At 52.2% G+C, this 10,699-nt stretch overlaps 1 long non-coding RNA gene across 1 annotated transcript; it reads right to left on the bottom strand.

Moving 5' to 3' along the window:
• Nucleotides 1–3,719: 3,719 nt before the first annotated feature.
• On the bottom strand, nt 3,720–10,620 carry LOC133629643 (uncharacterized). Its single transcript, XR_009821101.1, has 3 exons — nt 10,526–10,620; nt 4,523–4,682; nt 3,720–3,915 (listed from the first exon to the last, which is right to left on the bottom strand). It is a non-coding gene; the product is annotated as an uncharacterized LOC133629643 (long non-coding RNA).
• Nucleotides 10,621–10,699: the final 79 nt, after the last annotated feature.

Genomic DNA, 10,699 nt, shown 5'->3' with positions numbered 1-10,699 from the left:
ATTTTATACAAGGAAGATGGCAAAATGAGAGTGGGAGGAAAGGCAGTGAAGAGGCAGAATTCAGACAGTTTATGGGAGTATGTTAATACCAATGCAGGAGGTGAAAGAGATCCCAGGAGTGTGTAAGAGCTGAGGACTTTCAGGGATGAGCGTGTAATGGAAGAATCATAGAATCATAGAATGGTGGGGTTGGAAGGGACCTTTAGAGATCATCCAGTCCAACCCCACGGCTCAAGCAGGTCCACCGAGATCAGGTCACACAGGAACACATCCAGGTGGGTTTTGAAGACCTCCAAGGAAGGTGACTCCACATCATCCCTGGGCAGACTGTTCCAGGGCTCCCTCACTCTCACAGTAAAATACCTTTTTCTTATGTTTAAATGGAACTTTTTGTATTCTAGCTTCATCCCATTACTGCTTGTTCTGTCACTAGGTACAACAGAAAAAAAAAAAGGGATGTCCCAAGCTCCTGACACCCACCAGTGAGATGTTTGTCACTGTTAATGAGCTGCCCCTGAGCTCAGTCTCCTCTTCTCCAGACTGAACAGCCCCAGGTCCCGCAGCCTTTCCTCACAAGGAAGATGCTCCAGTGCTCTGATCATCTTGGTGGCCCTGCACTGGCCTCTCTGCAGCAGTTCCCTGTCCCTCTGGAGCTGGGCAGCCCAGAACTGGACACAGGACTCCAGATGAGGCCTCAGCAGGGCAGAGCAGAGAGGGAGAAGAACCTCCCTGGCCCTGCTGTCCACACTCTTCTTGATGCATCCCAGGATGCCATTGGCTTCTTGCCCACGAGGGCATGGTGCTGGCTCATGTTTAGATTACCAACCAGCACTCACAGGTCTCTCTCTGCAGAGCTGCTCTTCAGCAGTTCGACCCCCAGCCTGTGCTGGTGCCTGTAGTTTCCTCGGTCGTACTTCCTACCCTGTTGCAGCCTGCAGTGACATTGGCCTTTCTCCAGTCCTCATGCACCTCACCTGTCCTCCACAATGTTCAAAAATGATAGAGACAGGCTTAGCAATCACATCAGCCAGCTCTCTCAGCACTCTGGGATGCATCCCATCAGGACCCATTGACTTATGAGCCTTAAGCTTGGCCAACAAGTCTTTAACCTCTTCCTCATCCAGGGCAAGTCCTCTGCTGTCCTGGCCATTCTGTTATCCTTGCCAGACTGGGCTTCCCAAGGGTCAGCCTGGGCTGTAAAGACTGAAGCAAAGAAGGCATTCAGTACTTCAGCCTTCTCTGCATCCTCAGACACCAGGGCAGTCTCTGTGTTCAGCAGTGGGGCCACATTCCCCCTCGCCATCCTTCTGCTGCTGAGGTACTTGAAAAATGGCTTATTGCTGTCCTTAACATCCCTGGCTAAATTTAATTCTAGAAGGGCTCTAGCCTTCCCAGTTGCACCCCTGCATGCCCTGGCAATGTTCCTATACTCTTCCCAATAAAGAGTAGATAGAGAAGAAAAAGAACTGAAGATAGAGAACAACAGAGCATGGAGAGATTAGCCAGTGGAGAAGCGTGAGCGATGACTGTAAGCAGAAGAGAGAGACAGAAACTGAATGAAGAGAGAAAGTCTGGCAGGTTGGACCTGGTGTCAGCAACACTGAAAAGCTGAACACAGCCTGCTCTGAAGAGGAAAAGAGGGAAGGAAGCAGGGTAGAGGAAGAGGCAGCAATGGAACGCCTGACCTGATTCAAGCAACAATGAATTCAAGATCCATCAGGAATTCAGACCTTGAGAAATGTCAAATAAAGGCATCAAAGTCTTTGAAGGACTCAGGACATAGGGAGGCCATGAAGATGCCATGGACAGATGCATTTCTTACAGAAGGCATTTCAGAAACAGCAGGAGAAGGCAATGTTACGTTAAAATCAGCAACGTGACCTGGTGAGTAAGCAGAAAAGGTGGAAGCAAGTATTAATCAGACTAAGGAGGAGGGAAGGAAGTAGCAGCTCTTGCAACAGGGATGCAGGATTTAGGTTTATACTTACAAAGGGAAAGTAAAAATAAGGGGAAAAATCTAGCAAAGATAAAGGGAACCACTAACAGATAAGGGTAACAAGAGGGAGAATTAGCACCAGGACAGGAGGAAAAAACCCAGTATGAATGGCACATAAACAAGAACCCTCCCTCGAAGCATTTGAAAAGTGTTGAGCAGATGATTCTCATAGAGAGACCCCAAATTGCTGGATTGTATCAGGCTACCGTGGAGGAAAAGGGTATGATTGCAATGCAAGGCATAACAACAAAGACAACAACAACTTCCACATGTTTGCAACGTTCCCTGCTAGGAATGAACAGAGGTTACGAACAGAGTTATGAGCAGAGTGCCAGTCTCTATAGTACAATGCAGAGTTGAGAGATGAGAGAAAGGTGAGAAATGCTTTTCCTTCTATTTCTAATCGGTGTTTGCTTTACTCTATTGCTCTGAGTCTAGCAGAGGGATTCCTCTGCTCTTGCGATGAGCTCCATTCTGTATCTTACTAAGAATTGGTCTCATCCTCCAACCCATTTCCCATGGGGCAAGAACATGCTCCATTGCTACAGCCCTTCTCACTGTAACAGACTGGACTGGGATTGCACTGTGCCTCAGCTCCTGCAACTGCAAGCAGCCTGGCTGCCATGTACTGATGGCAGATAATTAAAACCTTCCTTAGTACCGCTTTCTCCACTCAGAATAGAAAGTGCCTCCCTCTCCATGATGAAACCCATCCCCAGCCCAAAACAACGGCTGGAAGTTTCTGGCAAGTACAGACTTCACCACAAGAAAACAGGGGCCAGCATAACTTATATTGTTTCCTCCCTTGCCATCTATGTGTGTGGCCCCAAAGTGATGACACCGTGGCTCAGATGCTATAAACAAGGCCAAATTCAGGGACTAGAGACTCCCTGCAGACTGTCTAGATGTCTTTGCTATGAGCTTCTGGGAGCAGAGATGATAGCAGGATGAAGTTGACAGAATGGGAAGTTGCAGACCTGGGGGTTAGGACACGGCAGAGATACTTTCCCTTTGCTAGTCCTGTTCATCTGAGCCTCCTAGGAATAGGTGATCCTTAAAACTTTAGGAAATGGGTAAGAAATAATGTCACCTGCCAGAGGAACACGGAAGGCATCAATCACGTACCTGCGACCCTGACAAATTTACTCACAGTCCAAATAGACATCAGACTTTCTTTTCTCAAAGTCATGTTCCACACTGTGTAATTTTACAACCATTTTAAAACTAAAGAGACTCCGTGTCTTCAATCTCTGAAAGCAGGGGAGATTTCCAGGTCACCGAGAACTTTCCACTTGTAACCAGAATGGGGTTGAAATGCCGATCCCAATACACTATTGTGCTAATAATCACTATACTAATTAAATACACATATGTAACACCAATCCTTTGCAGTTGGCCTTGATGACTGCCACAGGTCCCCCACAACTGAACTATGCTGTGCTAGGCTATCCTATGATATTGTCCTTTTTATTTGCCTTACAGAAATCCCTTATCCGTCTCTGATGTGTCCAAATTCCTGCTTGTTTTTTTTTCCTCAAGCTTTTACCCTAGGAGGTATGAACTTTGGTCTTACCTCGTTTTACAGATAGGGAACTAAGACAGAGATTTGAGGAGGAAACAGTGAAAGATCCAGATTTTTGAAGGCTTTCAAGTCACCAAAGACACTATGGAACAGCCAGAGCACATTTTTTTTTAATTTTGAGAGAAGAACAAGGCAGATACTCTATCCCTAAAATACAGAGGAAGGCTTGTGTCTGTTGATCAGCCAGAGGAGCAGCACCTCCATATTTCAGGCCCTTGAACACAGGCAGAAGGGCTACTTTTGAAACTTCCCTCAATGGAAGTTGAAGGCTCTTATGTTGCTCATTCCTCTTTGAAAAAAGATCCACACTGGACAGTAATTCAAACTGGAGTTCAACCTGTTCAGAGAGAAAAAGCAAACTGAGATGGTGTGGTAAGCCTTTGAACAGCACAAACATACGTGTAGTACAGCAGAAAGTGCCATGTCAGTTTATCACAAGTCTCTTGGGTACTTCACCCCAATCCAGGTTTATTCATAAAATGTAGAGAATCACCAAACATAAATGCAACAGATACATTTGGTAATGTGTTATTTGAAATGGGGAGAGCATCAGGCAGGACAGGAACTCTGTAATGGGTAAGGAGATGGAGAGTGACTCCCTCCAAGCCGGTGAAAGGCGGAGTGGGGGTGGTGTCACTGGATGTGAATGTATGAGCACTCCCCTCTAAGATGTCAAGGCATTTTTTGGGAAGCTCTGGTAGCTTTTCAGGAAGATATGATAATAGCAGTGCCCTAGGTCAGGCTCTCATCCTTCAACATGGAAGGGACAACAGCATTTAATGAAGCCCTGAATTATTAACAAGTTGCTTCTAAAAGATCACAGTATTACACAGGAATAAAACAGGGAAGCGAACATCCTAGGATATCAGCATCTCTCCACCGGTGGTATCCAAACAGACATACAATTATCTTGCTCAGACATATGTATTGGTTGTACAGCTTACAGCAAACACCATTCCCTCTTACAACGTGTGGCCAACCCTTCCACTGCTTTGCCCAGGGCTGATACTCTATTAAGCATCCAACAGTTTCACCAGATGTGTCATTTCATCCTACAAATATCAGTGCACTGGTAATTCCCCAAGATCCTTTGGTCCAAGATCTCTGCAAAAACAAAAGAAAAACAAAACTCCACCTCAGCATTTTTTGTCCTCACACCTCCTCAGATGGTTCTTTTCACCCTTCTTGTTGATTCACAAGGGTAAATCCATATAATACCAGTTCTAACGTTATTTGTCCCAGGTAGTATTTTAGCCATTTCCATGCCTCAGTTCCCCCTTCTTTACTGCAGTGTCTCTACAGCTAATAAACAAAACCACTTATTTTAACTTTTAAAAGTTCTCATAAACGTTTCCTGCAGTTCCTAAATTGAGTGACAAGATGGAATCCCAGAATCACTGAGGTTGGAAAAGCCCTTTAAGATCATTGAGTCCCAGCGTTAATCCAGCACTGCCACGGCCACCACTCGCCCATGTCCCTCAGCACCTCTGCTCCATGGCTTTGGAATCCCTCCAGGGATGGGGACTTCACTGTGGCTTTAGGCAGTTTGTTCCAATGCTTGACACATGACAATTGTTCTCTCCACTTCCAGCATCACTGCCGTTAGTGTGAGCTATCTGCTAAACTTAATACAGGATAACTTCTAAGCTTTCTTCCCATCACTTTTATTGAAGGAGAAAAGACTCCACTGAACACCAGAGAATGAGACAATCACAGTATCATCCTTGACAATGGTGGACTTTTTGGAAGACGTGTACATTCTTAACCAGGCAGTGGGTTCCTGTGGTTGCATTCAAAGCATTGAAGTGCAGGCTGGATGGGGTTTTAAGCAATCTGCTCTACTGAAAGATGTCCCTGCACATGGCAGAGGGTCTTTAAAGTTCTCCTGCAACCCAAACCATTCTGATTATGTGCTTGTGTCTTGTTTTGTTTTATCACAGCCTCTTTGATGACACAGATGTGTTTTGTGAAACATTTAGGTTGTACACTTATAGGTTCCCATGTGCATAACTTAGAAGTTGTACTGTTTATCTCTACATTTTGCTGCATTGGCTTGAGCCTGACAAGGTCTTGCCCTGTCACCACCAAGGTCTCTGTGATATTACAACACAACCATTGAGATCTGAGACTTGTGTCGTATGTTTTGGATCCAGCTCTTACCACACTGTCCTAGACTGGCAGATGGATCCAGCCCTCAACTCTTGGGGTGACTGGGGGCAACAGGACAATATCAATAGCATTAGAAGCAAATATCTTGGGTAGCAGTATTTTTAAGGCTGAGTCCTGCTGCTTAGCACAGCACAGATCTGTAACTTCCACGTGGTTCCTAGAACTGTTTCCCAGCTGCAGGCAGATACAGAGACTGCTGCAACCAACAACCTTCAGCATGCACCCAGGTGGTTACGAAAGTGGAAGGGGTAAGGGAAAAGGCTTGTAACACATCAAAAGTGCAGATCTTGTGTTGCTGAGCCAGCAACATGGAAAGACTCCAACTTCTTTGGTCCACCTTGAATTGAAGCCAGAGACTGGATGCTATGGGTACAGAGTACCCTTCTGTGGGAACACCACCTCCCATGTAATTTCCTCTGTTGTTTAGCAGTGCTGGTGTCTCCCTGTCCACCTGGGAAGCCCAGCTGTGCTCCTCTCTCTGGAGCACTCCCTGTTACTCATTTGGGGTTCTCTGACGTCAGCTCTGAGGTCAGGCAGGCAGGGCCACGCCTGCCCCTTGCCTGCTCCCAAACACAAAAGACTATAGATAACTGCTGCACCAAATGCTTTTCATTACGGACTTCCCTCTCCTCAGCCTGACTGCCTAGCTGGGGGTGGGAGCAGCATGGGGCCCTGAGATGCCTGTGCTGCTCTGCTATGTGTTTTCTATTATTTGGGGTGAGTTGTGCATTCCTCACAAGCTTTGAATGTTGTGCAGGGCCCCAGGGGTCCTCAGAGGAGTGGGAGGAGAGACCAGGCAGGGGAAGGTTGCCCATACACACCAGTGAAGAGGCATCCTCGCCCCCATGTCAGCCTGTGAAGATGTCCAAACCAGAGGGAAGTGCCAGGGCTATGGCAGCGTGCCCTTTGCACACAGCATCAGTCCCATGCCCTCTCAGAAATGTACAGAAAAGCTTCCTACTTCCCACTAGTGGAGGCAGCTTAGCTGGCCTTAATTTGCCACAACACGGACCAAGGTGACAAATCTGTCTGCTGTACAGGAAAGGAGCCATTTCAGATTAAGACTAACAGTGATTTGAACATAAATGGTTAAATTCGGCCATTAATATATGTGACAAGAAATCTGAAGGCAATTTCTAGCAATTTACAGCAATCAGGCTCCAAAACACCTTTCCAAACTAAGAAGAATATAGAAGCAAAAATCCCATCTGCTTCTAAACTAGAGTCTGATAAAATTGTTAAGTTGGAAAAGACCTTTAAGATCATTAAGTCCAATCACTCACACTGCCAAGCCCAGCACTAAACTAACTCACATCCCTCAGCACCTCATCTATGTGTCTTTTGGACATCTCTAGCAATGTCCACCTCCCTGGGCAGTCTGTTCCAGTCCCTAATAACCCTCTTGGTGAAAAAGTTCTTCCTTAGCTCCAATCTGAACCTCCCCTGGCACAACTTAAACCCATTTCCTCATGTTGTATTATTCATTACTGGAGATTGACCCCCCCACCTCACTAAAACTCTCCTTCAGGTAGCTGCAGAGAGAGCTCCTGTCTCCTCTCAGGCTCCTCTTCTCCAGGCCGAACACCCCCATTTCCTCAGCTGCTCCTCACAATCATTATCAGTGATTACACGATTTTATATCTGTGACCACTAGTGATTGGACACATAGACCCGGGAATGGCTGCACATCACCTTGGCATCCTTCACCAATGGAATCTGCCAGACTCCTTTCCTGGAGCACACACACGGTGCCTTGTACCGGAGACTAACCTCCCAGCCACCTCTTGCCCTCCAGACCATTAGGATCTGTGTTCTTGTGTCAAACCCAAGATGCCCAGTTCATGTTTTAGTGCCAGCTCACGGAGTTTGCACAGCAAACTGGGACAGTGAGACACTGGATGCAGTGAGTTCAGTGACCACTCCCCAACACGCCATCATGTGTTTTGTTCCATCTCAATTCCCGGCTAATATAACTGCAAATCCCAGGAATCTGAGGGCCAGCAGGTTGGGCTGCCATTCCCTGTAAATCTTAACTTATAACTAAATAAAATCATTGTTTCCAGACCCCAGACACCTGATAAGATCGACAAAATGATGGAACAGCTCAGACAAGTGAACCTGGACAAAAACAAGCTCTGACCTCTGCAGAAACTGTGCACAGTTCTAGAATACAAATAGAAATGTAGGAGCTACCACAAGGTCCTGTATCCTGCACTGTAACTGCAGCAGCTAGGACTGGTTGCTTCAGGTAGTCCAGGAATCATCTAAAAGGCAATACTAATAAAATACATCTCAGAGGATGTTGATAAAATGCTATTACTGGGCCAACAATTGAGCTTTATGGCTCTCAGTCAGAAATCAGCACACTGGCCACTCTCTATAAAAGTGACATTTTGAGACTGTAGCTTATTTAATGCACAGTAATCTAATTTGTGGAGTGCAAGATGTGTAAATACACTGAACAGGACAGCAAGCATGGTACGTGTGACATCTCTCATAGCTCAGGCTACCATGGCTGCTCTTACAACTCCTGTTACAAATCCTGAACAGAAATACCATGAAACATTCACAGAATCATAGAATCACAGAATGGTGGGGTTGGAAAGAACCTTTAGAGATCATCCAGTCCAAACCCCCTGCAGAAGCAGGGTCACCTAGATCAGGTCACACAGGAACATGTCCAGGTGGGTCTTGAAGACCTCCAAGGAAGGAGCCTCCACAACGCCCCTGGACAGCCTGTGCCAGGGCTCCGTCACTCTCATGCTGAAATAGTGTTTTCTTATGTTTAAGTGGCACTTTTTGTGTTCCAGCTTCATCCCATCACCCCTTGTCCTGTTGCCAGCTACTATAGAAAAGGGGGATGTCCCAACCTCCTGACACCCACCCTTTAGATATTTATAAATGTTAATAAGATCTATCAGTCTCCTCTTTTCTAGACTAAACAGCCCCAGTTCCCACAGCCTTTCCTCATACTCCTCTCCTCTACCACAGGTACTCCCGTGCCCATGCCTGGTTATCCTCAACACAGCCAACTTGTGAAGAACCCAAGAAACCATGTCCCAAACCACGGTCCCAAACCACTCCCCAGGCGGCTCCGCACCCTGCCCCGGCGCTGGGCACCCCGCGGGCGGCTCCGCACCCTGTCCCGGCGCTGGGCACTCCGCATGCGGCTCCGCACCCTGTCCCGGCGCTGGGCACTCCGCGGGAGGCTCCGCACCCTGTCCCGGCGCTGGGCGCTCCCCGGGCGGCTCCGCACCCTGCCCCGGCGCTGGGCACTCCGCGTGCGGCTCCGCACCCTGTCCCGGCCCTGGGCACCCCGCGGGAGGCTCCGCACCCTGTCCCGGCGCTGGGCGCTCCCCGGGCGGCTCCGCACCCTGTCCCGGCGCTGGGCACTCCGCATGCGGCTCCGCACCCTATCCCGGCGCTGGGCACTCCGCGGGAGGCTCCGCACCCTGTCCCGGCGCTGGGCGCTCCGCGGGAGGCTCCGCACCCTGTCCCGGCGCTGGGCACTCCGCGGGAGGCTCCGCACCCTGTCCCGGCGCTGGGCGCTCCCCGGGCGGCTCCGCACCCTGCCCCGGCGCTGGGCACCCCGCGGGCGGCTCCGCACCCTGTCCCGGCGCTGGGCACTCCGCGGGAGGCTCCGCACCCTGTCCCGGCGCTGGGCACTCCGCGTGCGGCTCCGCACCCTGTCCCGGCGCTGGGCACTCCCCGGGAGGCTCCGCACCCTGTCCCGGCGCTGGGCACTCCGCGGGAGGCTCCGCACCCTGTCCCGGCGCTGGGCGCTCCCCGGGCGGCTCCGCACCCTGTCCCGGCGCTGGGCACTCCGCGGGAGGCTCCGCACCCTGTCCCGGCGCTGGGCACTCCGCGTGCGGCTCTGCACCCTGTCCCGGCGCTGGGCACTCCGCGTGCGGCTCCGCACCCTGTCCCGGCGCTGGGCGCTCCGCGGGAGGCTCCGCACCCTGTCCCGGCGCTGGGCACTCCGCGGGAGGCTCCGCACCCTGTCCCGGCGCTGGGCACTCCGCATGCGGCTCCGCACCCTGTCCCGGCGCTGGGCGCTCCCCGGGAGGCTCCGCACCCTGTCCCGGCGCTGGGCACTCCGCGGGAGGCTCCGCACCCTGTCCCGGCGCTGGGCGCTCCCCGGGCGGCTCCGCACCCTGCCCCGGCGCTGGGCACCCCGCGGGCGGCTCCGCACCCTGTCCCGGCGCTGGGCACTCCGCGGGAGGCTCCGCACCCTGTCCCGGCGCTGGGCACTCCGCGTGCGGCTCCGCACCCTGTCCCGGCGCTGGGCACTCCGCGTGCGGCTCCGCACCCTGTCCCGGCGCTGGGCACTCCCCGGGAGGCTCCGCACCCTGTCCCGGCGCTGGGCACTCCGCGGGAGGCTCCGCACCCTGTCCCGGCGCTGGGCGCTCCCCGGGCGGCTCCGCACCCTGTCCCGGCGCTGGGCACTCCGCGGGAGGCTCCGCACCCTGTCCCGGCGCTGGGCACTCCGCGTGCGGCTCTGCACCCTGTCCCGGCGCTGGGCACTCCGCGTGCGGCTCCGCACCCTGTCCCGGCGCTGGGCGCTCCGCGGGAGGCTCCGCACCCTGTCCCGGCGCTGGGCACTCCGCGGGAGGCTCCGCACCCTGTCCCGGCGCTGGGCACTCCGCATGCGGCTCCGCACCCTGTCCCGGCGCTGGGCGCTCCCCGGGAGGCTCCGCACCCTGCCCCGGCGCTGGGCACTCCGCGGGCGGCTCCGCACCTCGCTCCTGATGCGGTTCTTCGCCCGCCCCTCCGCTTACCGCGCAGAGACTGCTCGTTGCCATGGCGACGTGCTTCTGGCCGTCCCTCGGTACCGGGCCCGGGTGCGGGGCCGCGCTCGCACGGCCGGGCCGGGGCCCCACGTGGGGGCGTCGGTGCTGGCACAGAGGGGCGGCCCCGGGCCGGCAGGGGGCGCGCTCGGTCGGCAGCCGCCC

This window comes from Colius striatus, chromosome 1 (genome assembly GCF_028858725.1).
Source record: "Colius striatus isolate bColStr4 chromosome 1, bColStr4.1.hap1, whole genome shotgun sequence".
Classification (NCBI taxonomy): domain Eukaryota; kingdom Metazoa; phylum Chordata; class Aves; order Coliiformes; family Coliidae; genus Colius; species Colius striatus.
Note: the sequence above shows the minus strand (reverse complement) of the source record. Positions and strands in the feature narration are given on the sequence as shown.